We start from the raw sequence: 15,518 nt of genomic DNA, 5'->3' as shown, positions 1-15,518 counted from the left end.
CTATCAAGGTTCAACTAGGGAGTCAGGCCTCGTCTGGTGTTGAGACATAGAACTCTGCATTCTCTCTAGTTGTCAGGGGGGTATAAGGCTTCCAGTCTAGTTCAGTTGGGGAATTTTGGCTATCTCAAGATGATAGGCAGGGCGGACAGGCCTCCCATCCTGTTGTGAGGGGATACTCGGTGTTCCATTGGAGCCAGTGTAGGGGAATCAGGACTTATCTGGAGCTGAGGGCGAACTCGGCATCCTTTTTCCTTGCAGCAGGATCCATGGGGTTCCACTCGAGATTAAATTGGTGACAAAGGCCTCCTTTTGTGGTTCAAGGGAAGTTGGGATTCCTCTTGAGTTGAAGCAGGGAATGGGAGCACATCTCCAGATGAGGTGGGACACATGGTGTTCTTCTCGAGTTGTGGCGGGAAACTTGCCTTTCATTTCGAGTTTTGACGGAGATCTCTGGGCCCCCTTGAGTTAAATGAAAGGAGTCAAGCCTCCTCTCAAGTTTTGAGAGGGAACTCGGGATTGCACTTGAGGCATTGCAGGAGAAAAGGGTCTCATGTCGCTTTGATGGAGGATACTCGTGGTTTGTCTCGAGTTGTGGCGGGAGACTTGGGGTTCCTCTGCAGGTGCCACTGGGAGATTAGGGAGCCTCTAGTGTTGCCTCAGGGAAGTCAAGTCTCCATTCGAGTTGCGAGTGTGAGGGCGGGAGTACTCTGGATTCATGGCAGGGGAATCAGGCCTCAATTTGCATGGAAGTGGAAATCTCAAATTGTTTCGTGAGTTTTGGCAGGAAGTATGGGTTCCCTAGAGTTGCCACAGAGACCTGAGGGATCCTCTAATGTTGTCTCTGGGAAGTCAGGAATCCTTTCGAGTTGTGAGGGGCATCTCGAGATTCCTTTCGAGTTGGTGCAGGTGACTAGGGCCTCATGTCGAGTTGAGGCAGGAAACTCAGGGTTCCTCTCCAGCTCTGACGGCAATCTCGGCATCCTTATGGAGATTCCCCTGGGGAGTCAGACATCGTCTCGTGTTGGGTCATGGAAGTCCGTTCCCTCTTGAGGTGGAAAAGGGGTGTCAGGCCTCCTGTCGAGTTGAGGTAGAAATCAGGGGCTATTTGTATAGGTGCCACGGGGCTCTCAGGCCTCCCTTCGTGTCGTGAGTTGATCCTCGGGGTGACATTTGAGTCGTCGCAGGTGAATGAGGCCTTATCTCATGTGGACAGGGACACTGGGGTCTTTTCGAATGGTGGCACTACCCCTGGATTTCGTTTTGACTTTCAAGGTGAGACCGGCCTCCTCTGGAGTTGCGACAGGAATATCGGGATTCTTTTGCAGACGAAGCAGGGGTTTGGACCCTCATCTCGAGGTGAGGAGGGGAAACCAGGGCTCTTCTTGAGTTGTGGTGGGAAACTCGGTGTTCTTCTCGAGTGAAGACGGGTATGTTGGGGAACTTCTTGAGTTTCCTAAAGGGTGTCAAGTACCCTTTCCAGGCTCACGAGGGAAGGTGGGATTTCTCTCAAGACCCTGCAGTGGAGAGGGGCCTCATCTTGCTTTGAGGGGAGAATCTCCTGGGGTTTCTCGAGTTGTGACAGGAAACTTGGGGTTCCTCTTGAGTTGTGACAGGGACTTCAAGCCCGATTGTGTTGCCTCAGGAAAGTCAAGTCCGATTCAAGTTGCAAGGGGCCTCTCGGAATTCCCTTGCAGTCAGTGTAGGGGCACACAGCCTTATCTCGAGTTGAGGCCAGAACCTCAAGGTTCCTCTCCAGTTCTGACATGGATCTTGCGGTTCTTATGGAGTTTCAACAATGTACTCAGGCCTCGTCTTGTGTGGAGACATGGAACTCTGCTTCCCTCTCGAGGTGTAAAAGAGGTGTCAGGCTTCATGTCGAGTGGACATAGGGATCTGGGGCTTTTTCTCAAGGTGCCATGGGGCTGTCACACTTCCCTTCGTGTTTTGAATCGAACGTCCGCGTTCCAGTCAAGTCAGTGCAGAGGAATCACACTTTCTGGAGTGATTGGGGAAATCGTGGTCTTTTTGAATTGAGGCACGACTCCCAGGGATGTGCTCGAGTTTCAAGATGAGATCAGCCTCCTCTTGAGGGGCAACGGCAATGTCTGGATTCCTTTCCCGATGGAATCGGGAATTGATTTCCTCTGCAGGGGAATCGGGTTCCTCTGCAGGGGAATCGACCCTCATCTCGAGTTGAGGAGGGGGAAATTGGGGCTTTTTTTGAGTTGTAGCATGAAATTCGGTGTTCCTCTCGAGTGGACGGGTATATCGGGGTACTTCCTGAGTTGCAACAAGGGTGTCAAGTACCCTTTGGCGTTTCAGGAGGGAACGTGGGGTTTCTCTCGAGACACTTCTCTGGAAAAGGGCCTCATCTCGCATTGAGTGAGAATCTCGTGGTTTTTCTGGAGTGGCGGCATGAAGCTTAGGGTTCATCACGAGTTGTGACGGGGATCTCAGTGATGGGCTCGTGTTGCCTCAGAGAAGTCAGGTCTCTTTTTGACTTGCTAGGGGCTCTTTGGGATTCCTCCCGAGTCACTGCCCGTGAATAGTGCCATGTCTTGAGTTCAGTCGGGCCACTCAGTTTTCCTCTCCGGCGGCGACAGGCATCTTGGGCTTCCTATCACGGTTCAACAAGGCTGTCAGGCCTTGCGTGGTGTTGAGGCATGGAACTCTGTGTCCTCTCGAGTTGTCAAAGAGGGGTCAGGCCTCTGGTCGAGTTCAGACGGGGAATTTGTGCTTTTTCAAGAGGATAGGCAGGGCCAACAGGCCTCCCATCCTGTTGTGAGGGGATACTCGGTGTTCCATTGGAGCCGGTGCAGGGGAATCAGGACTTATCTGGAGCTGAGGGGGAACTCAGAGTCCTTTTTCCTTTTGCAGGATCTGGAGGGTTCCACTCAAGATTCAATTGGTGACACAGGCCTCCTCTTGTGGTGCAAGGGGAAGTTGGGATTCCTCTTGAGTTGTAGCAGGGAATGGGCCTTCATCTCCAGATGAGGTTGGATACACGGGGCTCGTCTCGAGTTGTGGCGGGAAACTCGACTTTCATCACGAGTTGTGACGGGGATCTCTGGGCCCCCTTGAGTTGCATGAAGGGAGTCAAGCCTCCTCTCGAGTTTTGAGAGGGAACTCGGGATTGCTCTGGAGGTGCTGCAGGAGAAAAGGGCCTCATCTCACGTTGACAGGGGAATCACGTGGTTTGTCTCGAGTTGTGGAGGGAGGCTTGGGGTTCCTCTGCAGGTATCACTGGGAGCTCAGGGAGCCTGTCTTGTTGCCTCAGGTAAGTCAAGTCTCCATTCGAGTTTCGAGGGCAAGATCGGGAGTGCTCTGGATTCACGGCAGGGGAATCAGGCCTCAATTCCATGGAAGGGGGAATCTCAAGGTGTTTCTCGAGTTGTGGCAGGAAGTGTGGGTTCCCTCCGGTTGCCACAGGGACCTGAGGGAGCCTCTCATGTTGTCTCTGTGAAGTCAGGAATCCTTTCCAATTGTGAAGGGCCTTCGGGTTTCCTATCGAGTTGGTTCAGGCGACTAGGGCCTCATCTCGAGTTGAGGCAGGAAACTCAGGGTTCCTTTCCAGCTCTGACAGGGATCTCGGGGTCCCTATGGAGATTCCCCTGGGGAGTCAGACGTCGTCTCGTGTTGGGGCATGGAACTCCACTTCCCTCTCGAGGTGGCAAAGGGGTGTCAGCCCTCCTGTCTAGTTGAGGTAGGGATCAGGGGCTATTTCTAGAGGTGCTACAAGGCTCTCAGGCCTCCCTTCATGTCTTGAGTTGATCCTCAGGGTGACATTCAAGTCGTTGCAGGGGAATGAGACCTTTTTTCGAGTGGAAGGGTACATCAGGTCTTTTCGAATGGTGGCATGACCCCTGGAGTTCATCATGAGTTTCAAGGTGAGACTGGCCTCCTGATGTGCGACAGGAACGTCGGGATTCCTTTGCAGATGAAGCAAGGGAATGGACCTTCATCTCGAGATGAGTGGAAACCGGGTTTCTTCTTGAGTTGTGGCGGGATACTTGGGGTTGCTCTTGAGTGGAGATGGGTATGTCGGGGAACTTCTTGATTTGCCTAAAGGGTTTCAAGAACCCTTTCGAGGCTCAAGAGGGAAGGTGGGATTTCTCTCGAGACCCTGTCACAGAAAGGGGCCTCATCTCACGTTGAGGGGAGAATCTACTGGGTTTCTTGAGTTGCGGCCGGACACTTGGATTTCCTCTTGAGTTGCGACGGGGAACTCAAGGACCTGCTCGTGTTGCCTCAGGAATGTCAAGTCTCCATTCGAGTTCTGAGGGGACTCTTGGGATTCCTCTCCAGTCAGTGCAGGGGCATAGGGCCTCACCTCGAGTTGAATTCGGAACCTCAGGGTTCCTCTTCAGTTCTGACATGGATCTTGGGGTTCCTATGGAGATTCAACAGGGGAAGTGAGGCCTTATCTCATGTGGAGACATGGAACTTTGCTTTCCTCTCGAGGTTTCAAAGAGGTGTCAGGCTTCCTGTTGAGTGGACACAGGGTTCTGGGGCTTTTTCTCGAGGTGCCAAGGGGCTGTCACACCTCCGTTTGTGTTTTGAGTCAGTCCTCAGGATTCCAGTAAAGTCCATTCAGGGGAATCAGGCGTATCTGAAGTGGATGGGGAATTCAGCATCTTCTCGAATTGAGGCACAACTCCTGGGGATGCGCTCGAATTTCAAGGGAAGACTGGCCTCCTCCCGAGGGCCAACGGCAACGTCGGGATTCCTTTCCTGATGAAGAGGGGGAATTGACCCTCATCTCGATGAGAGGAGGGGGGAAACGGGGCTCTTCTTAAGATGTGGCATGAAACTCGGGTTTCCTCTCTAGTGGTTACGGGTATCTCGGGAACTTTCCTGAGTTGCATGAAGTTGTCAAGTATCCTTTTGCACTTCAAGAGGGAACGTGGAGTTTCTCTTGAGACACTGCTCTGGAAAAGGGCCTCATCTCGTGTTGAGCGGAAAATCTCGTGGTTGTTCACGGGTTGCAGCGAGAAGTGTGGCATTCCTCTCGAGTTGCAATGGGGATCTCAGGGACCCGCTCGCGTTGTATCAGAGAAATCAGGTGTCTTTTCGAGTTGCAAGGAGCCCATTGGGATTCCTCTCGAGTCACTACTGGTGAATAGGGCTGTGTCTAGAGTTCAGTCGGGAAACTCAGTGTTCCTCTCTGGTGGCGCCTGGGATCTCGGGCTTCCCATCAAAGTTCAACTAGGGAGTCAGGCCTCGTCTGGTGTTGAGGCATGGAACTCTGCTTTTCTCTCGAGTTGTCAAAGGGCTATCAGGCCTCCGGTCGAGTTCAGAAGGGGAATTTGGGCTTTTTCAAGAGTATAAGCAGGGGTGTCAGGCCTCCCATCCTGTTGTGAGGGGATACTCGGTGTTCCATTGCAGTCGGTGCAGCAGAATCAGGAATTATCTGGAGCAGAGGGGGAACTCGGCGTCCTTTCCCCTTGCAGCAAGATCTGCGGTGTTCCACTCGAGATTCAAGTGGTGACACAGGCTTAAGTTGGGATTCCCCTTGAGTCGAAGAAGGGAATGGGCCCTCATCTCCGGATGAGGTAGGACACACGAGGTTCTAGTCGAGTTGTGGTGGGAAACTTGGTTTTCATCTCGAGGTGTACTGGGGATCTCTGGGCCCCCTTGAGTTGCATAAAGAGAGTCAAGCTTTCTCTCAAGTTTTGAGAGGGAACCTGGGATTTCTCTTAAGGTGCTGCAGGAGAAAAGGGCCTCATCTTGCATTGACGGGGGCATCTCGTGGTTTGTCTCGTGTTGCAGCAGGAGGCTTGAGATTCCTCTCCAGATACCAAGGGGAACTCAGGGAGCCTCTTGTTTTGCCTCAAGGAAGTCAAGTCTCCATTCGAGTTGCGAGTGCGAGTGCGGGCGTTCTATGGAGTCACGGCAGGGGAATCAGGCCCCAATTCACATGGAAGGGGGAATCTCAAGGTATTTCTCTAGTTGCAGCAGGAATTGTGGGTTCCCTTCAGTTGCCACAGGGACCTGAGGGAGCCTCTCATGTTGTCTCTGGGAAGTCAGGAATCCTTTCGAGTTGTGAGGGGCCTCTCGGGATTCCTCTTGAGTTGGTGCAGGCGACTGGGACCGCACATCGAGTTGAGGCTGGAAACTCAGGGTTCCTTTCCAGCTCTGACAGAGATCTCGGGGTCCCTATGGAGATTCCCCTGGGGAATCAGATGTCGGCTCGTGTTGGGGCATGGAACTCTGCTTCCCTCTCAATGTGGCAAAGAGGTGTCAGGCCTCCTGTCGTGTTGAGGTAGGGATCAGGGTCTATTTCTAGAGGTGCCAAGGGGCTCTCAGGCCTCCCTTCATGTTGTGAGTTGATCCTCGGGGTGACATTCGAGTCCTTGCATGGGAATGAGGCCTTATCTTGAGTGGACAGGGACATCGGGGTCTTTTCAAATGGTGGCATGACCCCTGGAGTGCCTCTCGAGTTTTAAGGTGAGACAGGCCTCCCCCTGATATGTGACAGGAACGTCGGGATTCCTTTGAAGATGAAGCAGGGGAATGGAATCTCATCTCGAGATGAGGAGGGTAAACTGGGGCACTTCTTTAGTTGTGGCGGGAAACTCGGGCTTCCTCTTGAGTGGAGACGGGGATGTTGGGGAACTTCTTCAGTTTCCTAAAGGGTGCTTTCATCATGAGTTGTGATGGAGATCTCTGGGCCACCTTGAGTTAAATGAAGGGAGTCAAGCCTCCTCTGGAGTTTTTAGAGGGAACTCGGGATTGCTCTCCTGGCACTGCAGGAGAAAAGGGCCTCATCTCGCATTGACAGGAGAATCTCGTTTTTTGTCTCAAGTTGCGGCGGGAAGCTTGGTGTTCCTTTGCAGGTACCACTGGAAGCTCAGGGCACCTCTCGTGTTGCCTCGGGGAAGTCAAGTCTCTATTCGAGTTGTGAGGGGGAGCGTGAGAGTGCTCTGGATTCACGGCAGCGGAATCAGGCCTCAATTCCCATGGAAGGGGGAATCTCAAGGTGTTTTTCGAGTTGCGGCAGGAAGTGTGGGTTCCCTCCAGTTGTCACGGAGACCTGAGGGAGCCTCTCATGTTGTCTCTGTGAAGTCAGGAATCCTTTCGAGTTGTGAGGGGCCTCTCAGGATTCCTCTCGAGTTGGTTCAGGCGACTATGGCCTCATGTCGAGTTGATGCGGGAAACTCAGGTTTCCTCTCCAGCTCTGACAGGGATCTCGGGGTCCCTATGGAGATTCCCCTGGGGAGTCAGACGTTGTCTTGTGTTGGGGCATGGAACTCCACTTCCCTCTCGAGGTGGCAAAGGGGTGTCAGGCCTCCTGTCTAGTTGAGGTAGGGATCAGGGGCTATTTCTAGAGTTGCCTCAGGGCTCTCAGGCCTCCCTTCATGTCATGAGTTGATTCTTTGGCTGACATTCAAGTCGTTGCAGGGGAATGAGGCCTTATCTGGAGTGGACAGGGACATCAGTGTCTTTTCAAACAGTGGCATGACCCCTGAAGTCCCTCTCGAGTTTCAAGGTGAGACCGGCCTCCTCTAGATGTGAGGCGGGAACTTCGGGATTCCTTTGCAGACGAAGCAGGGGAATGGACCCTCATCTCGAGAGTGGAAACAGGGGCTCTTCTTGAGTTGTGGCGAGAAAAACGGTGTTCCTCTTGAGTGGAGACGGGTGTGTCAGGGAACTTCTTGAGTTTCCTAAAGGGTGTCAAGAACCCTTTTGAGGCTCAAGAGGGAAGGTGGGATTTCTCTCGAGACTCTGCAGCTGAAAGGAACCTCATCTCACACTGAGGGGAGAATCTCCTGGATTTCTCGAGTTGTGGCAAGACACTTGGAGTTCCTCTCGAGTTGTGATGGGGACCTCACGGACCCACTCGTGTTGCCTCAGGAAAGTCAAGTCTCCATTCAAGTTGCGAGGGGTGTCTCGGGATTCCTCTCCCGTCGGTGCAAGGGCATAGGGCCTCATCTCGAGTTGAGGCCGGACCTCAGCATTCCTCTTCAATTCTGACATGGATCTCATGTTCCTATGGAGTTTCAACAAGGGAGTCAGGCCTCGTCTCGTGTGGAGACATGGAACTCCGCTTCCCTTTTGAGGTGTCAAAGAGGTGTCAGGCTTCCTGTTGAGTGGACACAGGGTTCTGTGGCTTTTTCTCGAGGTGTTACGGGACTGTCACCTCTCCCTTTGTGTTTTGAGTCAATCCTTGGGGTTCAAGTCAAGTCTGTGTAGGGAAATCAGGCGTATCTGGAGTGTATGGGGAATTTGGGGTCTTTGCGAATTGAGGCACGACTCCTGGGGATGCACTCGAGTTTCAAGGGGAGACGGCCCTCCTCCTGAGGGCCGACGGCAAAGTCGGGATTCCTTTTCTGACGAAGCAGGGGAATCAACCCTCATCTCGATTAGAGAAGGGGGTAAACGGAGTCTTCTTGAGTTGTAGCATGAAACTCGGGGTTCCTCTCTATTGGATGTGGGTATATCTGGGACCTTCCTGAGTTGCATCAAGGGTGTCAAGTACCCTTTCACATTTCAAGAGGGAACGTGTGGTTTCTCTTGAGACACTGCTCTGGAAAATTGCCTTGTCTCGCGTTGAGGGGAGAATCTTGTGGTTGTTCACAGGTTTTGCCGGGAAGCATGGGGTTCCTCTCGAGTTGCAACGGGGATCTCAGGGACCGGCTCATGTTGCCTCATAGAAATCAGGTCTGTTTTCAATTTGAGGGTCCCGTCGGGATTCCTCTCGAGTTGCTGCCATTGAATAGGGCCATGTCTAGAGTTCAGTTTGGAAACTCAGTGTTCCTCTCTGGCGGCGACTAGGATCTAGGGCTTCCTATCAAGGTTCAACTAGGGAGTCAGGCCTCGTCTGGTGTTGAGGCATGGAACTCTGCATTTTTCTCGAGTTGTCAAAGGGCTATCAGGCCTCCGGTTGGGTTCAGATGGGGAATTTGGGCCTTTTCAAGAGGATAGGCAGGGGCGTCAGGCCTCCCATCCTGTTGTGAGGGGATACTCGGTGTTCCACTGAGCCAGTGCAGGGGAATCTGGACTCATCTGGAGCAGAGCAGGAACTCCACATCCTTTTTCCTTGCAGCAAGATCCACAGGGTTCCACTCGAGATTCAAACGGTGACACGGGCTTCATCTTGTGGTACGAGGGGAAGCTGGGATTCCTCTTGAGTCGAAGAAGGGAATGGGCCCTCATTTCTGGATGAAGTGGGACACACTGGGTTCTAGTCGAGTTGTGGTGGGAAACTCGGCTTTCATCTCGAGGCTTGACGGGGATCTCTGGGCCCCCTTGAGTTGCATAAAGGGAGTCAAGCTTTCTCTCGAGTTTTGAGAGGGAACCTGGGATTGCTCTCGAGGTGCTTCAGGAGAAAAGGGCCTCATCTTGCGTTGACGGGGGCATCTCGTGGTTTGTCTTGTGTTGTGGAAGGAGGCTTGAGATTCCTTTCCAGTTACTATGGGGAACTCAGGGAGCCTCTCTTATTGCCTCAGGGAAGTCAATTCTCCATTCGAGTTGCGAGGGCGAGTGTGGGAGTGCTCTGGAGTCACAGCAGGCCTCAATTCGCATGGAAGGGGGGATGTCAAGGTATTTCTCTAGTTGCAGCAGGAATTGTGGATTTCCTCCAGTTGCCACAGGGACCTGAGGGAGCCTCTCATGTTGTCTCTGGGAAGTCAGGAATCCTTTCGAGTTGTGAGGGGCCTCTCGGGATTCCCCTCAAGTTGGTGCGGGCGACTAGGGCCTCATCTCCAGTTGAGGCAGGAAACTCAGCATTCCTTTCCAGCTCTGACAGCGATCTCAGGGTTCCTATGAGATTCCCCTGGGGAGTCAGACGTCGTCTCGTGTTGGGTGATGGAACTCCGCTTCCCTCTTGAGGTGGCAAAGGGGTGTCTGGCCTCCTGTCGAGTTGACGTATGGATCAGGGTCTATTTCTTGAGGTGCCATGGGGCTCTCAGGCCTCCCTTGTGTCGTGAGTTGATTCTCGAGGTGACATTCGAGTTGTTGCAGGGGAATGAGGCCTTATCTCGAGGGTATGGGTACATCGGGGTCTGTCCAAATGGTGGCATGACCCCTGAAGTTCCTCTCGAGTTTCAATGCTCCTCCTGGTGTGTGACAGGAATGTCGGGATTCCTTTGCAGACAAAGCAGGGGAATGGACCCTCATCTCGAGATGTGGAGGGGAATCCGGGGCACTTGTTTAATTGTGGCGGGAAACTTGGGCTTCCTCTTGAGTGGAGACGGGTGTGTTGGGGAACTACTTGAGTTGCCTAAAGGGTGTCAAGTACCCTTTCGAGGCTAAAGAGGGAAGGTGGGATTTCTCTTGAGACTCTGCAACAGAAAGGGGCCTCATCTCATGTTGAGGGGAGAATCTCCTGGGTTTCACGAGTTGCGGCATGACACTTGGATTTCCTCGGGAGTTGTGACGGGGACCTCAGGGACCCACTCGTGTTGCCTCAGGAAAGTCAAGTCTCCATTCTAGTTGCAAGGGGTAACCACAGTTCTGGCTGTGCCATCAAAAGCTCTGGGCCTTTGGCGAGCACCTCAGCTTCCCTGGGACTGTCTCCTCCCCCTCAGAAATGCCCTGCTGTTGGACTGTAGCCCACCAAGCTCCTCTGTCTCTGGGATTTCTGAGGCCAGAATACTGGAGGGGGGTGCCATTTCCTTCTCTACAAGGTAGCATTTAGAAGATATTTTCTCCTGGATTGTGCTTTTGATGAAGGAAAGGGGATCCCTTCCAGGGCTTGACTGTGGATTCTTATCTGACAGTTTGAAATGAATTGGCTGAAGAGAGGAGTACCGTCCAAGTGAGAGACTTCACTGGGAAGGGCTGCTGGGGTGGAGGTTGAGGGAAACAGAGAGAACTGCTCTGCCACATGGCTCACTGTCTCAGGGTTTATGGTCATTGGGTTAGTTTCTGGTTTGTCTCTTGCCAGTCATTCTGAATTGGGATCCTTCCTGGGGGCACACGCATCCCTCAGCTGAGATGGATTCCAGCGAGGAGGATCCTGGGAAGTTGGTAGGACCTCTGGACTGCAGTCTCCTATCTCTTTTTGACCTCTCCAGAATCCTGGTTGGTGGTAGATTGTTAGTTCCTTGTTCCTTACCAAGACCTCCTGTTGTAAGATGACTCCTGCAATGTTTTCTCTTCTCTGTTGCCTGGCAAGGGTGGGTGGTAAGTGGTTCATTTAACAGTTTGTCTTTTGGTTCTCTCGAATAAGGTCCTTCACAGAGTAAATGTATGAAATTGTAAAAGTCAATGTTTTAAATAATTTATATTCCTAATTTGGTAAGTTGGCTTTTTTTGTTGTGTGTTAGAACTCATCACCAGACCAAAGGTCATGTAGATCTTTTGTTGTTTTCTCAAATTTTATAGTTTTTTAAATTGAACTACAATGTTAGTTGCAAAGTTTGTGTTTCTGTTCATTTCACCTTTTTTTTAAACAGTTATTTATTTTTAGTTGATTGACCATTGCTTTACAGTATTGGTTTGATTTGTCATACATTCACATGAATTAACCATAGGTGTACGTGTGTCCCCTCACTCTTGAATCTCCCTCCCACATCCCATCCATCCCCACCTCTCTAGGTTATTACAGAGCCCCAGTTTGAGTTTCCTGAATCATACAGAAAATCCCCACTGGTTGTCTATTTACAAATGTTGGTGTACATGCATCCATGCTGCTCTCTCCATTCATCTCACCCTCTCTCTCTTGTTCCCCACCCTTGTCCTTAAGTCTCTTCTCTATGTCTGCATCTCCGGTGCTGCTATGTGAACAGATTCGTCAGATCCATCCTTCTCGATTCCATGTTTTTCTCTTTCTGACTGACTTCCCTGTTTATTACGCTCTAGGTTCATCCCCTTTGTTCAAAGTGACTCAAATGTGTTCCTTTTTATGGCTGCCTTCCATACAGGCTCTGACTGTTCCTTAGCCATGTTTTGAGGAGGGTAATGGAGCTATTTTGCTCCATTTCAATTTGGGCTTCCAGTCTGAGTGCTCACAGCAGAGCTGCTTCTGGGTGAGCCCTCTGAGTTTTGTGAGTGTGGGGCTGCCAGCTCTTTTCTGGTTTCCGGCAGGGGGCGCCAAAACCCCCTCTGACCCGCAGGCGCAGGATGCTTTGCCTTCAGACTGGGCTCGGTGACCAGCTGGCAGGAGCTTTATCTCTTCAGGGCCCTCAGGGCTTGGGCTCCTGGGTAATGGGGCTGCCTCCTGGCTGAGAGGAGCGAGGTTGCCTCAGTGCCCACCAGCAGGGAGGCGCTGCAAGAGAGAAAAATACAGACGAAGTAGACGTTTCCTGTGTCCAGCTAAGCGCTGACAGGAGGTCCGTCTCAGGACTCGGGGGTGGGGGGTGGGGGTGGGGGAAGAGCTCCATGTGCAAAATGGCGGGTTTTCAGTTCGATTTCTGTTAGATGATCTAGAGAATGACCTTCACTGATGTTCTTCCGAGTAGGTGGCCAGTTTTCCTGTCACTGTTTCTTAAGAAGACTGTCCTTTCCTGGTTTGATTTTCATGAACTGACCACGTACATGTGGGCTCATTCCTGGGCTCTCTATTCTTTCCTGGAGTCCATGTGTCTGTTTTCCTGCCAGTTCCTCACTGTGGTGGTTACTACAGGTCCCTGATGTAGTTTGAGGTCAGAGAGCAAGATGTCTCCAGCTGTGTTCTTCTTTCTCAGAGTCTTCTTGGCCGTTTAAGGTCCTGTTCAATAGTAGCAGCCTAGTATGAGGAATATTTCTATTTCTGTGAAAAAGGCCATTGAATATTATTTTGTGATTGCAGTCAGTGTATTTGTTGATGGCTTTGGTTGGAATGGACATTTTAATTCCTTGTTGTTCCCGTGCGTGAGCATGGAATAGTTTTCTGTTTATTTGACTTTGGTTTCTTTATCAGTGCTTTCTAGCTTTCTGACTACTGGTTTTTTATGTCCTTGATTAAGTTTGTTGCTAGATATTTTATTCTTTTTGATGCAGTTATAAGTGGGATTTTCTTAATTTTTGTTTCTGATTGTTACTAGTGTATAGAAAGGCAAGTAATTTTTGTATGTTGATTGGGATTGTGAGTTGTACTATTTTATATGGTTGTAAATTGATTGGAAATTATTCAACTTCACTGAATGTAGTCTAACAACTTTTTGTGAAGTTATGGGGAAAATTTTATTTGTAAACTCTCTTTCTCCTGCAATAGGTCATCCAGAGGACCCAAGGCATGGTGGTTACTAATAGACTTCCCATTCCATGTGGACTCCTTCAAGGGCAGTGAGCATCACAGCTTCCCTTGAACTTCGTCTGGGTAAGTCTTGACCTCTCTAGGAAAGTTTCACGCCTGTCTAATCTGATTTCCTTTTATGGTATTGACTTGTTTGCTTTGAGACATAATTTACTTTCTGGGAATTTAAAATGTACAGAAAACACCTAGCAATGGGAAAAAGTGCTCTCATTTGCCACATCATCTAAAATACTCTATGTGTTTTATCCAAAATGGATGCATTCTCCTGCAAAACCGGCACATAATCTCCAAAATCAGGAAATCATATTGTTTCTACAGTATAGTGTAACCCACAGCCCCACTTCCATTTCAGCAATTGTTAAATTGTATGAATATGTCTTTTCTTCTCATCCTTTTTTTTTTAAAGAGTGTTACTGAGATTTTCAGTGATTTGGACAAATTGATGGATTTAAAGCAGACATGGTGAATATGGGATCTGTGTGGCCTTTTCTATATGGATATTTTTCACTGAAGATGGTTTTAATGCTTATTTATGTTTATTGATGATACTCGGGGTTCCATCTGAATCAGTGCAGGGGGATCAGGCCTTATCTTGAGTGGATGGGGAAACCAGTGTCTTTGGGATTGTGGCATGATCCACGAGGGTTCCTGTTGAGTTTCATTGTGAGACTGGCCTCCTCTTGAGATGTGACGGGAATGTTGGGAATCCTTTCCAGACAAAGCAAGGGAATAAGAGGCAGAGATTGAGGTGTGCCGGGAAACTGGGTATTCCTCTCAAGTGAGGACGGGTATGTCGGGGAACTTCTGGAGTTACATAAAGGGTGTCGAGTACCGTTTCAAGTTTCAAGAGGGAACGTGGGATTTCTCTCAAGATGGTGTAGTGGGAAAGGGCCTCATCTCACGTTGAGGGGAGAATCCTGTGGTTTTCCTCGAGGCTTGGCAGGAAGTTGGGGGTTCCTATCAAGTTGTGACATGAACCTCAGGGTCCCGCTCATATTACCTCAGTGAAGTCAGGTCTCACTTTGAGTTGTGACGGGCACCATGGGATTCCTTGCAAGACACTGCAGGGGGAATAGGCCTCATCTAGAATTGTGTCCAGAAACTCTGTGTTCCTCTCCAGTGGTGACAGAGATCTCAGGGTTGAATTCAAGGTTCAGCAGGGGAGTCAGGTCTCATCTCGAGTTGAAGCAAAGAAATTTGCTCTCCTCTCGAGTTGCGATGGGTATCTCTTGGAGCCCATTGAGTGGCCTAAAGGGAATCAAGCCTCCTGTGGAGTTTTGAGAGGGGACTCGGGATTGCTCTCTTGGCCCTGGAGGGAAAGAAGGGCCTCATCTCACGCTGATGGGGGAATCTCGTGGTTTTTCTCGAGCTGCAGCGTGACATGTGGGGTTTCTCTCAAGTTACAATGGGGAAATCAGAGAGCCTCTCATGTGGCCCCAGGGGTGTCTAGTCTCCATTGGATTTGCAAGGGGGAGTGCGGCATTGCTCTCGAGTCATGACAGGGGAATCGGGCCTCAAGTCGCATTGAAGTGGGAATCTCGAGGTCTTTCTTGAGTTGCAGCAGGAAACTTTGGGATCCCTCTACTTGTGACAGTGACCTCAGGGAGCTTCTCATGGTGCCTATGGGAAGTCAAGAATACTTTGAATTTGGGAGGGGCCTCTCGGACTCCATTGGGGTTGGTGCAATCGAAGAGGGCTCATCTCGAGTTGAGGGGGGAACCTCAGGGTTCCTCTCCTTTTCTCATGTGGGTCTCGGGGTGTGTATGCCGTTTCAAACAGGGAGTCAGATCTCAACTTGAGTGGAGGAATGGAACACTGCTTTGCTCTAGAGTTGTCAAAGGGGTTTCAGGCCTCCAGGCTATTTGATTTTGGGACCTGGGGCTCTTTTGGAATTAGCAATCAGGGCTTGAGAACTCCCTTCCTGTTGTGAGTTGATTCTTGGCTGACATTTGAATCAATGCAAAGGAATCAGAATTGATCTCGAGTGGATGGGGAAATACATGGCTTTCGAATTGCACAAGACCCCCAGGTTCCCCTCAAATGTCAAGTAGATACTAGCCTCCTCTCGAGGTGTGATGGGGACATTGGCATTCCTTTCCAGGAAAAGCAGGGCAATCGACCTTCATCTCGACTTGAGGCAGGGAAAACGGGGCTCTTTTTGACTTGTGGCGGGAAACTCTGCATTCCTCTCGAGTGGGGATGGGTATCTGGGAATCTTATGGAGTTTCATAAAGCTTGTCAAGTACCCTTTCGAGTTACAAGAGGGAACGTGGGCTTTCTTTGGAAACGCTGCAGCGTAAAAGGGCCTCCTGAAGCAAGCAGAGGAGAATTTCGTGAT

General features: G+C 50.7%; 1 pseudogene; it reads left to right on the top strand.

Annotated features, from left to right (window-relative positions):
* Nucleotides 1-13,232, top strand: part of LOC133255472 (coiled-coil domain-containing protein 3-like) — a 63,978-nt pseudogene extending 50,746 nt beyond the window's left edge.
* Nucleotides 13,233-15,518: the final 2,286 nt, after the last annotated feature.

This window comes from Bos javanicus, chromosome 10 (genome assembly GCF_032452875.1).
Source record: "Bos javanicus breed banteng chromosome 10, ARS-OSU_banteng_1.0, whole genome shotgun sequence".
Lineage (NCBI taxonomy): Eukaryota > Metazoa > Chordata > Mammalia > Artiodactyla > Bovidae > Bos > Bos javanicus.
The sequence above is the reverse complement of the archived record's forward strand: the minus strand, read 5'-3'. Positions and strand labels throughout refer to the sequence as shown.